General features: G+C 38.5%; 1 protein-coding gene across 1 annotated transcript in view; it reads left to right on the top strand.

The window, feature by feature from the left end:
- The first annotated feature begins 1,873 nt into the window (after positions 1 to 1,873).
- Positions 1,874 to 21,293, top strand: part of Slc8a1 (solute carrier family 8 member A1) — a 358,680-nt gene continuing 339,260 nt past the window's right edge. The window contains exon 1 of the mRNA XM_076559437.1: positions 1,874 to 2,020. The gene's annotated coding sequence lies outside the window, so the exon portion shown is untranslated. The remainder of the gene's footprint in view (positions 2,021 to 21,293) is intronic.

Here is a 21,293-nt window from a genome sequence, read left to right as displayed (position 1 = left end):
AAAATGAAGATTTTGCTTAGGACTTAAGAAGTAGAAAAAGACAAAGGAAGATGAAGCATTAACAGCTCCTGAGTTAGGTGGCCGTCAATCATGCCTTGCGCTTAGCTCCATTGGGTTAGTTTTTAAAAATAGCCTATCTTAATTTTAGTTATGAAGTATGATTTTAATCAACTAAATCTTGTTTGCGGTAGAGATAAACAGTGTTATTAGTATAAAAAAACATAATGTTACCTATTACCTCCCATTGTTCTGAACTTGGTGGTTGTTGTTGTTGTTGTTGTTGTTGTTGTTGTTGTTTACAGGGTACTTATTCAGCACTGAGGTTCCTCACACTTTCTATTTTGTGATTTCTTTTTAATACCTATTTTTGTATTCTTAATTTTCTTTCTTCATTCTTTTGGTATTGCTTTGTGGCTTATTTGTTTATTAATTTGTTTCTGTTTATTTTTGTTCTTTTATATCCCAGGCTCACTGTGTAGCTACCAAAGACCCAAAACTCCTGATCCTCCTGCCTGCATTTCCCAAGTGCTGGAATTGGAGGAAGGCATCATATACCAGTTTGTCTTTTGAATTTAGAATGGAAAATTTTAAACGAATACAAATTTTAAACATTATTTTTATATATGTGCCCCTGTACCTATCACCTGCAGCAATTACCTTCTTTCAGGAAATTGATTTCCTTTTCAGTGGCTATAATATGTTAGCCCTGTGTGCCTCCATTTTGCTTATGCCTTTGAACAAGAGAACCTGAAAGAGTTTTAACATAATTAAAAAATTACCAATAGAAAATCATTAGGACATTCTTCTTCTTTGTCAATATTTTGGCCTCCTGTTGTAGAAGAGTAACCACAAGTTGAAACAAGGAAAGGGGAGGTCGTAGAAGGAGTTAGAAAGAGAGACCCAGGAGGGACTGGGGGAAGGAAGGGGAAGGGAAAAGCAATGTCATTGAATTCCAGTTAAGGAAACAGAATGAACTTGAGATCTTGAGAACAAAGGGGTCTAACTCTACTTTTGAAAACAAGATCTGAAGAATGAAAATCTAAATTGTAAATAAAGAAAGAACAAACAAAACTACAAGACTTAGTGTACATGCCACTAAAAGCGGCCTCTCTACTCTGCAGGGCAAGACTTATTCCGTGCTTACGGATTAAGTCAGGGTTATAAGCCATAGAAACTATCATATGGACAGTGAACAAGCTCAACAATTCTTATTTGCTTAGGTGTGTGTTTTTTAACAGTAAGAAATAGGTTCTAAGTCTCATTTTCTCACTCAAGTGTTACTAGCTTAATGGAGCTGCCACAGTAGCCTAAATGCAACAAACACTGTTTAAATGAGAACCTAGCAGAGAGATTTTGACAGCTTTGACCCTCAACTTTGTCCTTTAAAGTGAATCATCCTGAGGGTTGAGAGTCATTTCCAGTTAAAGAATTATCTCAGGCATAGATCATTAATTCATATGTACTAGGAGGGGGGGTCGTGTCCATTCATTCATTCATTCATTCATTCATTCATTCATTCATTCATTCACTACTTGTCTCTCAGGTCCCATCAGCATCTTATTACTCAGCCTCTCAGAATGAAGAGTCTGGTAAGAAACCAGAGTTAAGCAAGCCCACACCTTGCAAGCTTTGTGTGTGAATCAGGTAGACATTGATTATACGCCAAAATCTGGAGAAAAAGACTGCCAATCTAGAGCGTATTTGTAAGAGTGTGTAGTGGCAGGATTGTGGGTGGGAAACGGGCTGGCTTGAAGGATGTCTATATGTGTATTTTTATCACCCATGTGTTGGATGAGGCTGAGAGCTGCCAGATAGCTTTTCGACAGCTTGGAGTTACTGTTGGGAACAGGTCCATGTATGGAAGCGAAAGCCGAAAGGCACAGATAAGCTGAGAGCCAGCTATCCTTAGAGACACTAAGGACAAGCGTCCCAGGCCCTTTCCTTCTGGTCAATCTGGAGCAGCCATTAGAGCTGGGGGATTTCACATCCAGCCCATGCAGACAGAGAAGGCTTGACGGAGGTAGGTGTGAAGCTTTTACGAAACTTATATAAGAGACAATATGCTGTTGCCAAAATTTTTTGGGAAAAAAAAAAATTAGCGATTGAGATTTGGGTTGAGGTTGATGATTCACATATTTAACAGCTATTCCTTCGCCAGGCAGGACAGTTTAGACCGAGGGGATGAGACAACACAGATTGACTGGCACATTTAAGTCTCTTTTTCTCCCGGTCATTTACCATTCAGACTTGCGTGAACCTGGTTCTTCCTTGATATTGCCAGCAAGTTTTGGAATGAGCTACAGCATCCCATGAGGCTCTGATACACCCTGGGTGCTTTAGGTAGGATGGGTGGGATGTGTCGTTTTTCTCGAATGTTCCTCGGGAGCTAGCGAAAACTCGTATGTGTGGCTCGCTCGTCTTGGATTCACAAGGGAAGGTTGGTAAAAAGGCATTATTATTTTTAGCAGCTGAAGTCAGTTTCGCTGTTTCGTGGCAGCTCGGAGATGGATCACATCCTGTTCAAAGGTTTTGTGGGTTGTTGTCGCAAACATGTCTGTGTAAGTTGAAGTAGTTAAAAGTAGCTATATGGCCTGCATTTTTCTGAGTACTTCTGGCGATTTTTTTTCCCCTTTTTCTTGTTGAGGTGCAAAAACTTAAAGACTTGGAAGGAAATAACTTTTAAATATTATCATCATTTTTTTTTTCCCATCAGTTATGGTCTGGCAATAGTGACTTGCACTAGATTAGGAAAAGATCAGACTCAGAGTTCAAGGTCAAACCATGGGCAGAAAGACAAGAGTAACAATGCCAGCATCTATGTGGTTCCTTTGTTTTCTGGATTACAGGTTCACCATCCAATCATTGTATTTTGAAATCTTATTCCAGATAATTATCAAACTGTGGTTACCAAATGAAGGCGTTCTAGTAATAATAGAACTAGAGTCAAGTATGTGTTTGCTGGGCACTCATGAAAGTTATTGGGGGAAAATATAAGCTATATCTAAAAAAAATGCATGTGAATTTTCCAGGATGAAACTAAAATAATGCTTTCAAAGGGTGTTGAAATTCAGACTCGGGACTTATCTGGTTGAAGAAAATGTGTACACGATTAAAATCAGATTTGAACCAACACCCCCATTTAGTTTACCTTTCCATTGTGTGACATAATACATGTGGGGAGGAGAAAACTGTTTGGTGTGATTTTTCTTCCCTGATGATAATTATGACATGGAAAATAATGAATAAATAAGTATAGCTTGCAATACTGAGCAGGGAGATGTTCTCTGGATACACTAGTTTTCTGGGGGGCGGGGAGGTTTAACAAACGTACAGGAAGTGTACACGGCGTTTTCTCCTCAGCTGTGAGTGCTCCACTTCACTGAGACAAACAGAAAAGAAAGGCAGAGAAAAGAGAAGGTGTGGTTATATTTCAATAATACAATACCATTATCACAATGCTCACAACACGAAAAGACGGATTTTTACATTGAACTATTATTTAACCCACCCATTTCCATTGGTAATAACATTCGATGTATAACAAATTCACACTTAGCATATTATCCTTTCTAAAGTAGGTTAGACTTCACTAAAAAATGCTAATATTCTGGGAGAGAGGGGAGAGGGGAAAGAAGAGAAGTGAGAGAAGGAGAAAGGGAAGGGGGAAAAGAGAGGAGAGACTGTAGATTCTTAACTCTAAACTAACAGAGCAAAGCTGTCACAACTTCAGCTAAAGTGGAACAGGCCTAGAAAAGTCTAAAAGAGTGGTTCTGACACACTTAATTAAACACTACATACCAGCCGGCCTCCCACAAGAGAAAAAGCAGAGCAGGAGCTTCCCCAGTTCTCAAGATGGAAAAGGTTCATAGAAAGGAAACCACCAGCATTTGGGAACAGATGCAATGCATCCATGTCGCTGGCTACTTTCCTCTCATTTGCATACTGTCAAGCACATTTCACATTCATACTCCTCATGTGAGATGTCTGTCTCTGCTTTTCCTTTGTCCCTCTAACAAACAAATTCAAGAAACTAATACAAGTGATAGAAATGATTGGCTGCTATTTTTATGTGTGGTAGGTTAACATTTATGGATAAAATTAATGACAGCCAAGCTCTTGTCCTACTGATTTTTGACTTCTTTTAAAAAAAATATTTTGTTTATTCTTTGAAGTTTCATACATGTAATAGCATTTATACTGGTCACATCCATCCCCAACTGCTTTTCTCCAACTTCTCCTAAGGTGGCAACACTTCTTTCTCTCAAGTTGATGTCCAACCCAAGAAAAAATTCAGTTAGAGTACTCTGGTTGTTTGGGGTTTATTTGTTTGTTTTGCTTTGCTTTGCTTTTTTGTTTTTGTTTAGTCAACTTGACACAAGCTGGAGTTATCTAAGAGGAACCTCAATCAAAAAAATTGTCTCCATCAGGTTGCCTTTAGGCAACTCTGTATTGCATTTTCTCGATTAATAATTGACAGGGTTGGGGACAGTGCCACCATGGGCAGGTGGTTTGGAGCAGTATATGAAATCAGGCTGAGCAAGCTTTGGGGAGGAAGTTAGTAAGCACTGTTCCTCCATGACTTCTACTTCAGTTCCTGACTGCAGGTTCCGACCTTGAGTTCCTGACCTGATTTCCCTCAGTGATGGAATGTGACTTGAGAGTTGTAAGATGAAATAAACGCTTTATGACCCAAGTTGATTTTTGGGTCACCCAGCAATAGAAACCCAAAGTCAGAGATGATAGTAGTGAGGATAACAGAACTCAGGTGACTCATGACTTCCTAAACGTAGAGATGTGACTATGCGTGTAGAAAACTGATCCTGTGATCTTACTTTGGGAGAATGAAAGTGTTTTGTATGAGAATGGAATGGAGTTAGTGTTGTGGGTGAGAGGAACCTGAAGTCTGAGACCTATTCATGGTGACTAAGCAGAAGAGAAAGGTTAACTTATGTCCAGATAGCACACAATATGGCTTTGACATTTCTGTCTCCATTGGAGAGCCCAAAGGGGTACTTTGTGCTCTCTTGTGATTTATTATGACATAATGGGTAGAAGGAGGAAGTGCAGAGGTTTGAAGAGGAATGATACTCTTTCATAAGGAGAGAGTTTATGGGAAGGAAAGGTCAGTACTTCCCTTTCGGGAAATGTTGACAATTTGGTCTATAGGAAAGCTTACCATATTTTAGGGGAAAAAATACCATTGGTTATTCTAAATAATAATAAGCATAAACAGGAACAACCTACTGGAGAGGAATGTGAAGGCCAGAGAGACGTGTTTCTGCAGGTCAATGAATGACAGTGGAAATTCCCTAGAGCTGCCCAGCCCAAGAAACACCTCTTTTACACGTATCAAGATACATATTCTCTTGTGGACAGGTATTAGAAGAAAACTGTGCACCAGACCATTATTCAAGATATTTCCAAACTACACAAATAATAAAAGGGAACCAGTTTAGGTGGCGCTCGGCATTATTGAGTCGAAATAGTCTTTCTTCCCCTTCTTACTGCTCCTGACTGAATCATGGCTCTCAACTCTGTCTGCACCTTAGGGTCCCTCCCCATGGCACCTCTGATGAACTGAATTCTCTGCTGAGGACCAGACTAGGGTAATTCAGTTTCTGAACCCACCCCATGAAATTGCAGCATGCAGCCAAGACTGAGAATCAGTTCCTCTTGCAATAAAACCATAATCATCAGTCTAGTTTGTTGTAAGAAGAGGAATGAAATGTCTACAGTTGGAGAGTATAAAATAATAACAATAATAAAATCCCAAGTTCCCAGTAAACATCTGAAAATCCCAACACTGGTAAGACAGTGAATTTGAGGCCAATTAGGGTTACACAGTCACGTACTATCTGGGAGGGAGGGAAAGGATGGAGAGACAGACAGAGAGAGGGAGAAAAGACAAAGGATAACCTATATAATCTTTGCAGATGAGAAGTTCCTATTACACCTTCAGCATACGTAAATAAACACTATTCTCTATAAATGGAATTGCTGTAGATATTTGAGACATTTCATATTCTTTAGCCCAAATTCTGTGTGAACTTCAGCCACAATTATTAAAAAATATAAACTATGCATATTGACATTATGGCTCTTAACTGTGACTGCTAAATGAAATTTCATATTGTTCAACAAATCATCATGAAGACATCCTGAATAAGGATATTACTTCTGGTAGCAATAATTTCCAAAACAATGGGCAGAGTTTCTTTAATGAAAGATTTGCCATTTTGCCTTTTAACTTTCTGGTAGCGATCAAGAACTCTGGAGGGAGTGTGTGTATAATTGCATGCAGAAAATATGTTAATATTAATTTACCACAAAACAAAATGCATCAAGATGTGTAAATATAAACCTCGCTTTATATGGATGTGGCTTGGTGAATAATCTGATTAAAAGTGTGGGAGCCCGAGTTCGGCCTCAAACCCTTCCTTGAAGATCCTGTCAGAGTGGCCTGCCTTCACTCGTAACACCAGTATTAAGGAGATTAGGGCAGGAAGAGCACTGGACAAGTCTGTGAGGAGGAGCAGTTGTCAGAATGCTGAGAGCTAAGGTTGCTTCATGTCTAACAGTGTGAGCTTCAGCCTGGCTCTTCGGTATGTTGGTGACTGTGTGATTACGGACAGTGAGCCCAATCCCTAGGAATCTCTACCCTTCTGTGAAATCATAACCATCTTGGAAGGACAGCATGGCAAAATACAAATAACTTCTTATGATAGCCAATTGGTGATGATTTCATCCTTATAAGTAGTTTGTGTTTCTCCCAAGTCTCATTCATTTTCTAATCACAAAATATGCTGAGAGAAGAGTGGTTACATTTCTAGACATGTATCAATGGCACACTGAGATGAAGTGTCATAAGACTCTGGTCCATGATGAGCATTGAATTCTCCTTCTACTCTGAAGCCTACCAAGGTGAGTCTGGACACTACCACTTCCAGTATCAAAAATAAACACCGACATATATGTAATTACAAACGTTTTATTTTATTGGTTTTTATTTTTATGTATGTATGTATTTTGCCTGTGTGTTTGGATATAGATCATGTGGATAGTACCCACAGAGGCCAAAAGTTGGTGTTAAATCTCCCGAAACTGGAGTTACAGAAAGTTTTGAGCTGCTGTGCATGTGCTGGGAACTGAACGTGGCTCCTCTGTAAGAGCAACATGTGCTCCTAACTGCTGAACCATCTCTCCAGAGTCTACACGTATGACTATTGAAAGACATAACAGTAGTATAAAATAAAGACATAGCACTATGGCGAAGAACCCAGGAACAATCAATTCCATGAATTATTTTCTGAAGGGTATGTTTTTGAGAAAAATGGGACCCAATGAAGTGTTACTCAGGGTTACGGTGAACAATGATGATATACAATGTTGTAACTTCAGTACTTTCATCTAGCAGCCACCCATCCTCTGAGAGTCAAGACACAATCCTATAAAAAAAACAGTATACTGGGACACTCTCAATAGCAAGCTATTGAATTTAATATCAAGAAACATGACTTTATCAAACTATCTGTAAATTTTAACTACTTTTACTAGTGCATTATCCATGTGTATAAAATACATTCTGTGAGATGAAAGGATTTTGTATATTGAAAGCCTCAGTTCAAGTTCAGATAAATCCATGTTCAAGCAGGGAGGTGGTGGTGGCACACGCCTTTAATCCCAGCACCAGCACTCAGGAAGCAGAGCCAGGCAGATCTCTGTGAGTTTGAGGCCAGCCTGGGCTACAGAGCGAGATCCAGGACAGGCACCAAAACTACACAGAGAAACCCTGTCTCAAAAAACCAAAAACCAAAAATCAAACAAAACAAAACAAAAAAGATCCGTGTTCAAACACCAGCTATGAAGTTTGCCAACATGTTAGGGACAAGCCACTGAAATCTATCTTGATAATTGTTGGATCCTTACTGTTTTCTGATGATACCCCTTAACAAATGGCATGTACCCCTGACAAAAACTCTGTGAGATAATCATCCGAATTACAGGTGGTAATGCCAACGCCAGGGTGATTAAATAACGTGCCCAAAGACGTGTAGGCAACTAACAAGTAGAATTGGAAGGTCATGCTTAGCTTCTGTGTTACATTGCCTAATATTTCTTTCCTAGCCATTAAAAGTAAGAATAAAGCAAATTAATATGTGAAAAGTAGTCTGTGAAGGACCATCAAGTGGTAAGAACAAAATGATGTTATTATTTAGGATTATGTTTATTTAATTTCATATGTTTGATAACCTAATCACTTGAAATGCTCTTTTCAAGTGTCAGCTAATTAAGAAGAAATATTAATTGCTCTTTGAAAATTAATGTTTTCAGATTGTCACATGGACATCCCTCAGGAATGGAAGCTGAACCATTTCTTTGTGACTCTTATTTCCAGCCTTATCACATCCGCCATATTGCTCACATTTGAATAAATTGTGTGGAAATTCTAGTCACCCTTTCCAGCACTCTTCAATGTCACAGAGCATGGGGATTTGGATAAAAAAGGAGATAAGAATCTTTAAATGGAAGTATTATAATTCTCCCATACATGTTTAAATCTCATTTAAATTCTAATTCATAAATCTAAAACCAAGAACAAGAAACCCACTTGATGTTCAACTTACATTTTAGATTACGCTTATGAGCTCAGGGCCTCTGGGAATTTAACATAAAATATTCACCAATATTGTGAGTCATGGATTTAGTTTAATAAAAATCTTGATGAAATGTATTTTAACAAAGGCAATAAAAATTGGTCAGTTTTTTTCTAGAAGAGTGTAATGCAAACTTTCGTTTTTTTTCTCCTCTGAAAATGCAGAGGACTCTGTCAAATCCACTTTCTGACACTCATATATTTCCTCACCACAGATTCAGGATCACTTACTCTTTTTTTCAGGATCACTGTGTTTTCCCAAAGATGGCTTTGCTAGTGTCAACTTAAGTACTCTTTTGCTTTGAGAGAAAGAACTATTACAAAACCAACAGTAGAAATGGGAGATAGGAAAGAGTGGGGACACAGATGATAGAATACTTTCAGTCCCTGGGTATCTATAGACCTGAATAAGCTTCATTTAAAAATGTCATCGGGAACCAGTACCACATCAACAATAAACAACCACAGTAATTCATAAAATATATAGCACAACTGTCTGAGCAATTATAAACATTGGAGGGCTGGGTGGGTTAAAAACACCTGCTGAACAATCACAAGAACATGACTTCGTGAAACCCATGAAAAGCCAGGCACCTAGCTTGTACCTGTAATCCCAGTGTTCCAAGGACCTGATGGAGGGGAGGAAGAGGCCTTAGAATCCCCAGAAGATCCTGCTGTACGTGGTCTGGAGAACATAGAAAGACCTGTTTTAAGCAAGGTAGAAGGTGAAGGCCAACATCCAAAGTTGTCTTCTGATTCCCTACAAGCACAGCATAATAGATGCATGAATGTGCATACACACACACACACACACACACACACACACACACACACACACACATGCACACATATGCACACCCCAGTAACAGAAAGAAATTGAAAAATATCCCCACACACAATATGTTAAAAATACACATTCCAAGTGACAATCTAAAAAACTAATTCTGAGCACTGTTAATATGTACTTAATTTATGATCAATTGATTTATCTCAGAGCCAGAGGAAATGGCCTACACTACTTTGACAAACACAGGTTAAATAGATAATTATGTAACCAATATGTACCTCCAAAGCTCTGCCTCTTCCATAATAGCTTTAAGCATAGATTAAAAAGTATACCATAATTGCTTGATAAAATTATTTATTTTCAGTGTAATACATGATAACTATTAGTTTCATAGACTGAGAGACATATTTTTAAACTTGAACAAGGCTGAAAGCTTCAAACCAGAGTTTCCAAAATGCAGTATGAGAAAGAGTTCTTTAAATTTAGTAATATTGATGATATTATGCCAAAGAGAAAGAAAATCTATGAGCTACTGCACAAACACCAAGTCCATCTCAGCTATGTGGAGGGCACACTATTACATCACCGTAGAATATGTACTGTTGTATTATGAGCCCTGGGGAAATCTTTGCTGCACTAAATGGACTAAAATGATTGTACTCTTGTGTGCAGGTCAGATGAACACTGTGATGCAAGCGGAAATAGGCTGGGGATGTAAACCATATAGACTCTTTCAAAAGGTTAAAGAAAACTTTAAAAACTGAACAGAAAAGTTCAGTAGAGCAGAGTTCATTTCTAGAATCGTATTCACTTTGTGTCTTTGTCTATATTCATCAGCCTGGACCAATTAAAATAAACCAAGATCTTAATAGGGAGGCTAGGAAAGGAGGCACTTGATTCTGAGAATGAAATTTGGGGTATGTTTAGATATGCCTTGTACTAAGATCTTGCTTTAGTGGAAAGGGTGGAGCAGAGTGAAATGATAGGCTCTTTGATTTTTTTTTTTTTAAGCATCAGCACTGCTTGAAACATGGGCGCACTTTGTATAAAACGGTGGCACATTCTTACTTTTAACCTCTTCCCAGGCTCCACAAATGTGTTGGATGAGGTGGTGCTGAGCATTGAGATTCCAACTGCTTGTGAAAGGGGCAACCACAGAAGGACACAATGAAACTTGAGCTGTGCTTGGATGCTCCTCCGCCCATTGAGGCACTTGAATTTGAAATATTTCTCTCCCTTAATGTATTTCTTGTCTGGCTAGGAGCTGTACTGAGAAATTTCTAGAAATATTCAACTTCTAAGAGTCTCTGGTTCAATTACAACTTCTTCTCCACAGTGAAGTACATACCCTGCATTCATATTCATCAAAGGAGCACACACATATGTCAAAAGCACATGTTTGCCAATCACAGTGTCTAGGAGGAGAAAGATACTATATGGAAATTGGCAATGTTATTTTAAAATGTCAGTCTTATAAAGTGAATAAAAATATGTAGTATACCTATTTTTCTAATTTGTATTGAAGAACTAAAAATAGTATAAGTGTTACACTTAGAGTCTGTTAGTGTGTCTTAATATATAGAAATAGCTGAGTATTAAGGTAATTTGTGTATGATAGACATAATTCAAACAATATTCAAGCCAAATAAAGAGGCAATCAATAATAGGGGGATTCAGAAATATAAATGGGAAGTTATCTTAAACAAGGAAATCAGAAGAGTTGAAATTTAACTGGAAAATTAAATTAAATGAGGAAACAAATCGTATGAATATTTGAGATTATTTCTAGAAAAAAAGTGAGACATAAAGAATGTGAAAAGTAGGAAAACACCTGAGGTCCACTTTAGGACCAGTCAGGGCCTCAATGGGGCTGAATAAAAGGTGGAAAGGGGCGTAAAGTTCACACCAGAGAAGTGGCCATCACGGACTTTACAGAACCCATCTGGGATTCATGCTGAGGATGTTAGGTGACCTGAGAGGGTTATCAGATGAGAAAAGAAAGAACAATAATTTACATTTAAAAAATCATGAGTAGAGTAGGCATATTTGATTGCAGAAAGGCAAAAGGAAAATAGCTAAATAACTCACAGGCTGAGTGTCTCTATAATTGCTCATAAGAATAAAGAGGTTTTTTTTTAATTAAAAATAAAGTATGTAATTCTTTGGCTCTTTGTATTTTATTCAGTTGAATAAAGAGTTAAGAGTAAAGAGTAAAAGAAAGTTATCAAAATGTACTGACATCAGTGAGCTGGGAATGTCCCAGGCAAATTGGAACATATGTTTTCCTTGACTGAAAAGTACAAATGAGTACTGAGTGGGTGTTTAAAGAACAGCAGCTAATAATAATAACTTAAAACTCTTCCACCAAATACTGGATTTACAAATATTAATCACTGAGTAACATAATTTTATGAAAGGACAAAATAGTAATGACTCAGGTAAATAAATTGATTCCTTTTTTTTTTTTTTTTTTTTTTTTGAGACAGGGTTTCTCTGTGTAGTTTGGGTGCCTGTTCTGGATCTCGCTCTGTAGACGAGGCTGGCCTTGAACTCACAGAGATCCGCCTGCCTCTGCCTCTCAAGTGCTGGGATTAAAAGCGTGGGCCACCACCACCACCTGGCAGTAAATTGATTCTTTACTGAGTGAATACTTAGGACTTTAAAAAAAAAATAATTTTCCCTAATATTACCTGCTTTAGTATTCTTTACTGTTAAGGTTTCTTCGAGTTATTTTTCATAATTTTTTTTTTATTTTTTTGAGCCTTATGTGAAACTGGACATGAGAAAGTGGATGAGTAAACATGACTCTGAGGTCTGAACCAGAAATTTTACTTAACTTGTTAGGCAGATAACTCTGTGGTATGGAGAATTCAAAACTATATATTTTTTAATTAATTGACAAATAAATATTGTAAATAGTATATTAAAAGTGTACAATATGAGTATAATGTGATTATTTGAGGTATGTACACAGATAAATAAGACAGATAAATGACAGACAGACAGACAGATAGATAATAGATTTCATCCAATGAGAAACACTGACACCCTGATTCAGTCGCTATAAAATCCCAAATCTTTCATGATCTTGAGATGGGAAGAAGCCATTTCTCACTTTCGGTGAACATCTAATGCTTGTTCTGTAGTGGAAGTCTCATAGATTTCAACTTATGCCTGAGTCATCTTCAAAGTAGGGGTTTCTTGATTCTCTATCCTGGAAGGAAGGTCAGAGTTCAAAGTAGTGGACCAGAAGACTATTTTTGAAAAAAAAAAAAATTGAAATTGCTATTGGCACAGAAGCTAAACAAGGGCCCAGAAAACTGAAACATGAAGATGGGATTTTCCTTCTCAGAAAGAAGGAAGCTGAAGAGCTGGGCAAACAACCAAGCAAAGTGTTGTCCTGACATCTGGGATGCAGGCTATGTATGGCCTGCAGCTGGCTCTCCTCAAACTATGGTGAAAATATGTGGATAAGGCTACTATTAGAGCACTTGAAGACTCTCGCCAGCTTGTAGATACTGGCTTACCAATGATCTATTTGTTTAAAAAAAAAAAAAACTGTGTAAAGGCCATTCCTGTGAGTCTCTTTTCTTGCTAGTATTTTCTGAGAGTTTGGAGGTAGGATGGATCCTACACTCAATTTCCTATAACTACTATTAACATTGAAAGCAGGCATTGACAGGAAGTCCCATATCATATGCCAGGCACTTTTATCAATGATCTACATGTATTGACTAGTTAAATACTGATGACAATGATTCTGAGCTGGACCCTATTGTTTGTCCCCGTCATCAGATGAGGAAAAGGAATCAAGAAAGGCTGGCTGAGTAAATCTGTCTAAAACTGTACAGACAGTAGATTCTAGAATCAGATAAACCAGGCTCCATAGTCAGTGCTATGAGCAAAGGCGTTGGGGAATTAAATGAGAAAGATGATTTTTAAATCTAGTATCTCTACTTAGGTTACCTATGACTCTCTAGTGTGAACTTTACTGTACCCATGAGCCTGTGATGAAAACCAGCACGTCTTTGTTTCTCTTAGACATTCTCTGTGGCCTTGTGTCTTCTGTGAATGGAAATTTCTACTCACATTGATGTTGGAAAATATTTCTTTGAACATATTTCTATGTTCTCTTTTGTCATTTCTTTAGTTTGTACCCTGAGGGAGTTGGTAGCTACAACTATACAAAGAACTATTCTGTGGGTAATTCTAAGACCTGTTTTAATGTAGTTCATTTATTAGCCAGAAACTAAATCAATTTGGACTCCTTTCCTTGGATTAATTAATCCACCCCACCCCCCTCCATCACCACAGTCCCCATCCCTCCATCCCTCCATCCCTCCATCCCTCCAGAATGTCTTTAATACTTATTATCCTCTTGGTTTTTATGATTATATGTTAGTTATTGTAATAAAATACATATTAATAATCTGGTTCCAGTCTGCCAGCTCTCAACCATTGTCCACATTATTTCCAAAGTAACCTTGCTAAAACTCAAATTTGATCAAGCACTCCAACAAATTCATTATGTTAGCACCATGACCCTTGAAAGTGTAGTAATGTCAAATATTACCAATCCCTAGTTACAGGCCTAGGCTTGTTTCTCTCAATTGCTCCATAACCATTCTCTATCCTAGCTACAACAAAGTATTTATGGACCACTGAACTAGTGAGAGTGGATCAAATATCCATTTTCTTACGTAGTCAATACCTTCTATCTGAAGTGGTTTATGTTGTTTGCCTTCTCTGCATGTGCTTTGAGAGTCAATACAAGAACCACTCTCTCTGTGATATCCAACTTCGTTTTCAGATCTAATTTATATTCCCCTTCCATGCTCCCACTGCACCTTGAAGCTATCTCTATAACTGTGTTATCAACAGATATTTTTGCTGCCCCTGTTAGTGGCTCAGCTCATTGAGACATGTTCTTATTTTGTTCATCTTTCTTTATGCATTCAAGAAAAGACACAGAGTCTGTTATGCAGTTGGTATGCTCAATGACTTTTTCTTAACTAAAATGCTAAGTCTAAGTAAGTCTCAGCATAACAGAAGACAGAAGAAAGCAGAAGCTAGTTAGTTGGTTTTCTATTGTTTTCCACATCCTAAAGAGGAGATACAAGCCTTCCTCATTTACCTCCATATTGTTGAATATTACTCCTCTTTTTTTGTTATTTACTTTTTAAGGTGGCCTTGAATAAATTTTTATATTTACTGAGAAGATTTCTCTGTGTAGTTTTGGTGCTTGTCCTGGATCTCGCTCTGTAGACTAGGCTGACCTTGAACTCACAGAGATCTGTCTGGCTCTGCCTCCCAAGTGCTGGGATTAAAGGCGTGTGCCACCACCGCCCATCAAAGATTTTTATATTGTCATTAATTCACATCTTTAACAAATATTTTGTTGAGTGTTTGAGAATTTCATATATTTTATCATATCCACACCACCTTCTCCCCTCATCTTCTCCCAGATATGCCCCATCTCCCTGGCCCCTGAACTTTGTATCTTCTTTCTTTCTTTCTTTCTTTCTTTCTTTCTTTCTTTCTTTCTTTCTTTCTTTCTTTCTTTCTTTCTTTCTCTCTCTCTCTCTCTCTCTCTCTCTCTCTCTCTCTCTCTCTCTCTTTCTTTCTTTCTGTCTGCCTTTCTTTCTTTTTTTGTTTTTCAAGACACAGTTTCTCTGTGTAGTTTTGGTGCCTGTCCTGGATCTCGCTCTGTAGACCAGGCTGGCCTCGAACTCACAAAGATCCACCTGGCTCTGCTTCCCAAGTGCTGGGATTAAAGGCATGTGCCACCACCACCCAGAGCATCTTCTTTCTTTTGTTTAATTGAACAAACCATCAACACCAATCTGTGCTGTCCATAAACATCCACACATATTCCCTGGAGCATGATCAACCTACTAGGAGCCACACTCTTAAAGAAAATAGGCTCCAAACAGCCAGCACATGCACTGAGGACAGGTCCCCAGTCCCACTGCCTGGATGCCTCCCAAACTGATCAAACTAATCAACTGTCTCACTTATCCAGAGGGCCTGATCCAGTTGGGGGCTCCTCAGCCATTGGTTCATAGTTCATGTGTTTCCATTCGTTTGGGTGGGCTAGGGGGAGGCACGGGGTGGGGGATGGTAGGGGAAATCCGTGGCTGATATGTAAAATAGAATTAAATTATAAAATAAAATTTTAAAAAAAGAAAATAGGCTCTCCCTGATCCAAAAGATGTTAACTGTCCATGTTCATAAATCCTCACTTAGAGTTGGGGGCTCATGAATTCTGCTTTCCCACTGGAATGTTGGGTGGTTTTATATTGTATAGGCAACCACAGCTTTTGTGAGTTCATGAGTGTAAAAGTTGGGTAATGTCCAGAAAATATTATTTTGCTCTAGTTATGACCCCTGGCTCTTAAAAAGTCTTTCTACCTCCTCCTCCAAAATAGTCTCTGAGCTTTAAGGAGGGGTTGTTATATAGATGCCTCATTTGTCATTGAATGCTGTCATTTATTGTCCATACTTTGACTAGTTTTGAGTTTTTGTGTGACTATCATCCACTGCATGCATATACAACACACATACACACACACACACACACACACATGCACACGCACACATGCACACACTCACACACACAGGAGATGAGATGAGATGAGATAGATAGGTAGACAGACAGACAGACAGATAGATAGATAGATAGATAGATAGATAGATAGATAGATAGATAGATAGATAGATAGATAGATGAATGGATAGATGATGGATATATAGAGAGAGACAGATAGATAGGCCATTCTCTGATGAAGTCTGAGAGATGCTTTAAAGGATGTGTAGGCGTTGTTAGATTAAAAATATTCCAAAATATAGTTTATTTTTCACAAGGCCATCTATACTTATCTTTCTTAAAAGCAATTTCAAAAACATCAGAAATGATCAGATTCGCAGAATGAGTGCTTGAAATGTTTCTTTTTTAAATCCTTCTCCCAATTTTACTTTCAATAGTCATGAAAAGTCTAAGGATGACTTTAAAAATCAAGCATTGGTTCCCTTGATAGTCAAGGAAAAATTAGTACATGGAGGTAGTACAAAACATCAGTTGCCATTTTTATCAACATTATCCAGACCTTGACAGCCTTTGAAGAACTGCCCATATGGTAGTCTCATTTCTCTTCCGATTCTGAAATGCATCGGGGTCCTATTTGTATAAACAGACTTTCAAAAGGCAACACCAGACTACACTTGACTAGTGCATCCATTTCTACTCAGAAACATTTATGTTTCCAATGGGCATAAGCAGAAATAAGTCAACTCAGTGAACTAACATGCCCATTTTGAATAGCACTGACACCCTAATATATCTGTATTATTCACTTCAGCATGACTTGGGCTTTAGACAGCCTCCTCTTTTATTACAGTCAAGATGTTTCTGAAATGAGGAGGGGACTCTGATGAGTAAGACTGAAATGGTTTCTGGAAACAACTGAACCATTATGATGAAAGGTGATCCTATCAGTAATGAGGCTTAATTCTTATTTGGAAACAATTTAATGCCTAGAGAATAAAAGGATAATTACTACCCTGAAGATCTCATGTCCTGGTCACAAGTTCCTGTTCTGTCAAGAAGTAAAAGAGTGAGCAAGCCGCCAATCTGTCTGCTTCCTCCTTGGGATGAAGCAGCTGGACTCATACCACTAGGGTGTCTTCTAGTGAAGAAATGGCACACCAGCTAGCTTGAATTCTCTTTTAGCTATCTGAACTTTTTAAAATCTAAATTGAGAAGCTTAGAATCTTTATAGTGCAGTCACTAGACAGAAGCCTTGTCTTTGGAAAGAATAAAAACAAGTGTGAGGACCTACTTGTGAGATACAATCGATGTTACATGTGTAAAGTCAAGAGAGATGAGAGATGGGTTAGATCTTTACTCACTTCTCTGGTTCTCAGCAAACAGTATCATTTCTTCAGACATGATTTTGGTCAGCTCTCGATAGTGCAAGGATTTGGAGTAAATATTTCTGTTTATTAATGCTCTTACTTTCATTTCTGCAGAATGGCTGGACAAGTCATTATCGTTCCTCATGTACTCACTATCTTGTTTGTCCACCAACACTCTAACCAGTGGAAATATTTTTATTATTAATTTACAGATGAAGACAACTAATGTCACATTGCTGAAGGTTAAAATGTTGATGCTCAATTTGACTTTGAACTTTACGTGCAATGGTAGAGATAGAGTCTCACCAAAATGACTGCCTAAGCATGAGCTGAAGAAAAGCCACAGACGTAGACATGTTGAAGTGGGTGGAGGAGGGGAGGCACAGAAGGCCTCAGTCCTACACAAAGAACTACAGGAAACTGAGGAATGCCAGAGTGGGAGACGCAGTCTTCCCCAGGGAAAGGCACACCAATTAGTTGTCCAGTACCAAATGGTTAGCCCTGAAAATACACATGTGAGTAACACTATACAGACTGAGCTGGTTGTATTTATGCATTTATGAATATGTATGTATATGTATGTATGTATGCAACAACAATTAATGAAAAGGGGGCTATAAGTTGGAAAAGAGCAATGATGAATATATGAAAGAGCTTGGAGGGAAGAAAGGGAAAGGGGAAAGGACATATTTACATGGTAAACTCAGAAATTTTTAAAAAAGGGATAAAAACATACAATCTCAAGCTGTGTCTCAGCTCATGCCCATTTTTATGATTGCTTAAATACATGGGCTCCTATTGCCCACAACTATAAGTACAGTTGTTTTAAATTATTGTTATCTGAGCCACAAGACACTGTGGAAAGAATATAGGTCTTGGTACCAGAGAGATGTGCACTCAAGTGCTAGCACATATGCTTACAATGTCAAAAGTCAACAAATAGAGTGATCTGAGACTCTCTCTATGACAGGAAGAAAAGTGAACTCTCAGAACAGAGTATCTTTTTTTTTTTTTTTTTTGGTTTTTTCGAGACAGGGTTTCTCTGTGTAGCTTTGCGCCTTTCCTGGAGCTCACTTGGTAGCCCAGGCTGGCCTCGAACTCACAGAGATCCGCCCGGCTCTGCCTCCCGAGTGCTGGGATTAAAGGCGTGCGCCACCACCGCCCGGCAGAACAGAGTATCTTATACTGGATATGCAAGACGCTGAAGAAAAGGACTGGAGCTCGGGATGGGCTCTCAGAGAATTTTTTTCTTTACTCTTCTCCAATTGTGCCTCCTTGTTTTCTAATCAGATGATAGTGAGTAGGACAATTATGTAAAAAAAAATGATAAGAAGTATCAGGAACAAAGGGTGGATGTGGGTGTAAGAAGAAATCACAGATGGATCTTTAGTGGGCTCAAAATCGACATGTACAATGAGAGACTTTACAAAAGTCTCCTACTCTCCTACTCTATCTCACATAACTTTTGACTTGAAATTTATATTGTCACTTGGAAAACTAGGTTTGTCCAGTTATGTTACAGAGAAATGCACGCGTGCGCACACACACACACACACACAAACACACACACACAAAATAAAATGTCTAAAAAGGAAACATAAAGAATTGTGAAATACTGTGCTTTTTATATTAAGCGAACTTTTGGGTGCTATTTTACATGGTGTACAAATTCAGTAAGAAGTACAATGTATGGCAGAATTTCCCAGGTAAGGCTTCAGGAAGTATTGTTTATCAACTATTATTCCAGAGTGGTAGATACCTTTATGAGGAGCTGGTATGGTGTGTGTGTGTGTGTGTGTGTGTGTGTGTGTGTGTGTGTGTGTGTGTGTGTGCATTTCTCTATAATGTAACTGTCAGCTTTGACCACATGCCCCAAGTAGAAGCTATCTAGAGCTTCGTTGTTCTTTATAATTTTTGTCTGTTTTCATAAATGTGATTAATTGCTTGAGTTTAAAAATCTCAGCCAAGCTGGCATCAGAAGTTGCCACTTTTAGTTTTACTCATAGGCATCTCTGATTACCTTCACAGAGTTATGAATCCACTTCTCCTTCTCGTGCCTATCTCAAACTCTTACCCTGTTATATTCAAATTTGTGTCTTCAAGATAGGCACAGCATTTTAAATGTATATGACTCATTAAGCATCTAAAGGACATCCATCTTGGCTTACTCAAAACTTATTAGAATGCTGGGTTATCCAGTGAGTTGCAATCAATCTTTGAATACATTAATGTATTTATATTTATAGAGAGACATGGTGCATGCATTCCAGATTTAGGCAAACAAACAATTAGAGCATATGAAATTAGGACTAAATGATCTGAAAACTGCATAACAAAATTATTCTGTGCTCATTACCATCTGAAAGAATAGAGCTTCAACTTAAAATTCCCATCTACAATGCAAGGTCAAAACAATGAAAATACCCAGCTCTCTATATTCCACTGAGTCCTATGTCTTCAAGGCAAACACATTACATCTGCCCTCGTAAACATGTGAGTGAGTGTTTCAAGTGACTGGCATTGCTTTGACAATGCATGTTTTTCTTGACTTTAAATAACATACCCATGTAATTTCACCAGTCTTTTGGGGGAAGAAAATCTTCCACATAGTAGTCATCAAAATTCTCATGAGAATTTCTAGACAGTTGAGGGAACAAACTATACATTATTTTTTGGTGTTTAGCATAAACTTCATGACACCATGTGAAAATGTTTGGAGTGTGTCATCATGTGAAGATGATAACCTCCCTTCCGATACCATGAGGGCTCCTTGGGGAATCAGATTGTTTTAATGGCTCGAATTCAGGGTTTGTTGCTATGGGAGAATTCTTCCAAAGAGCCTCTGTTCCTTTTGCATACTCCAAGAAACCCCACAGAAAGTTGTCAAGAACTATTTAATGGGGGGGGGGGGGCTGGAGAGATGGCTCAGTGGTTAAGATGGTTAAGTGGCTGCTCTTCCAGAGGATCCAGGTTCAATTCCCAGCACCCACATGGCAGCTCACAACTGTCTGTAACTCCAGCTCCAGAGGATCCATACCTTCATACTAATGCACATTAAAGTAAAGTAACCTTTTTTTTTTTTTTGATCCAACTCAAACCTTGAGCCTATGTTCTGTGTCTGACTGGAGTGAGAGGGGGGAGGGTATCTGATCTTTGGACTTCGTCTTCCCCCTGCCCGCTGGCCTCTGACCAAAGTGTTCTCAGCCCCAAAGAAAACCAAATGCTGTCCAGCATCCTATCCACGCAGCATGCCACAGCATTTGTAATCAGGTGTAAGAAATTAAAGCTGCTCTGATATCTTCAGAGTCAAGACCAATGTTAGAGAAGGAAGAAGAAAGCTTTATGTTGGTGGAAGGGCACAGACATACAATCCTAGCAAGAAAACTGGACTCAGTTTCCCATTCTAACCTACTCTGCATGCCATGTTCACCTTAAAGCAAATATGTTTATTGTTTGATTTACAAGACTTGTGTCTTCTTCTTTGGGTACAGAACATTGGCTGGTTGATTATTTCCTGGTCTTCCTGACAGTAAAAGTGAACAGAAAGAAAACATTTGAGTCATACTTCTCTTGTAAATTACCAACGTGTCAACCTGCACAGGCTTGTGTAGTTCTCTAAGCCCCAATTTCCTGCCTATGAATAACGGACTCCATTACCTTCCAAAGGCCCATGCAGCACTTGTCTGAGATAATGCTTACTCCATCCCTAATGCTGTCGCTGTCACCCCACAAATACCAGTCATTATCATAGCATAATTGTGTAACCACAATAACTGCTTTGTGAGGTCAGCTTCCAAACTCGACATACTATCCTTTCCTGCAGGCCGTTCATCTCCAATAGCAGTTCAGGGAGGGAGACAGATCGGTCACAAAGCTTCTTTTGTCCCTCTCAACTGTCACTGAAAGATCAGCATGAGTGGCTACCCACTGACTTAGAAT

The sequence above is a fragment of the Peromyscus maniculatus genome, chromosome 22, assembly GCF_049852395.1.
Source record: "Peromyscus maniculatus bairdii isolate BWxNUB_F1_BW_parent chromosome 22, HU_Pman_BW_mat_3.1, whole genome shotgun sequence".
NCBI classification, from domain to species: Eukaryota; Metazoa; Chordata; class Mammalia; order Rodentia; family Cricetidae; genus Peromyscus; species Peromyscus maniculatus.
The sequence above is the reverse complement of the archived record's forward strand: the minus strand, read 5'-3'. Positions and strand labels throughout refer to the sequence as shown.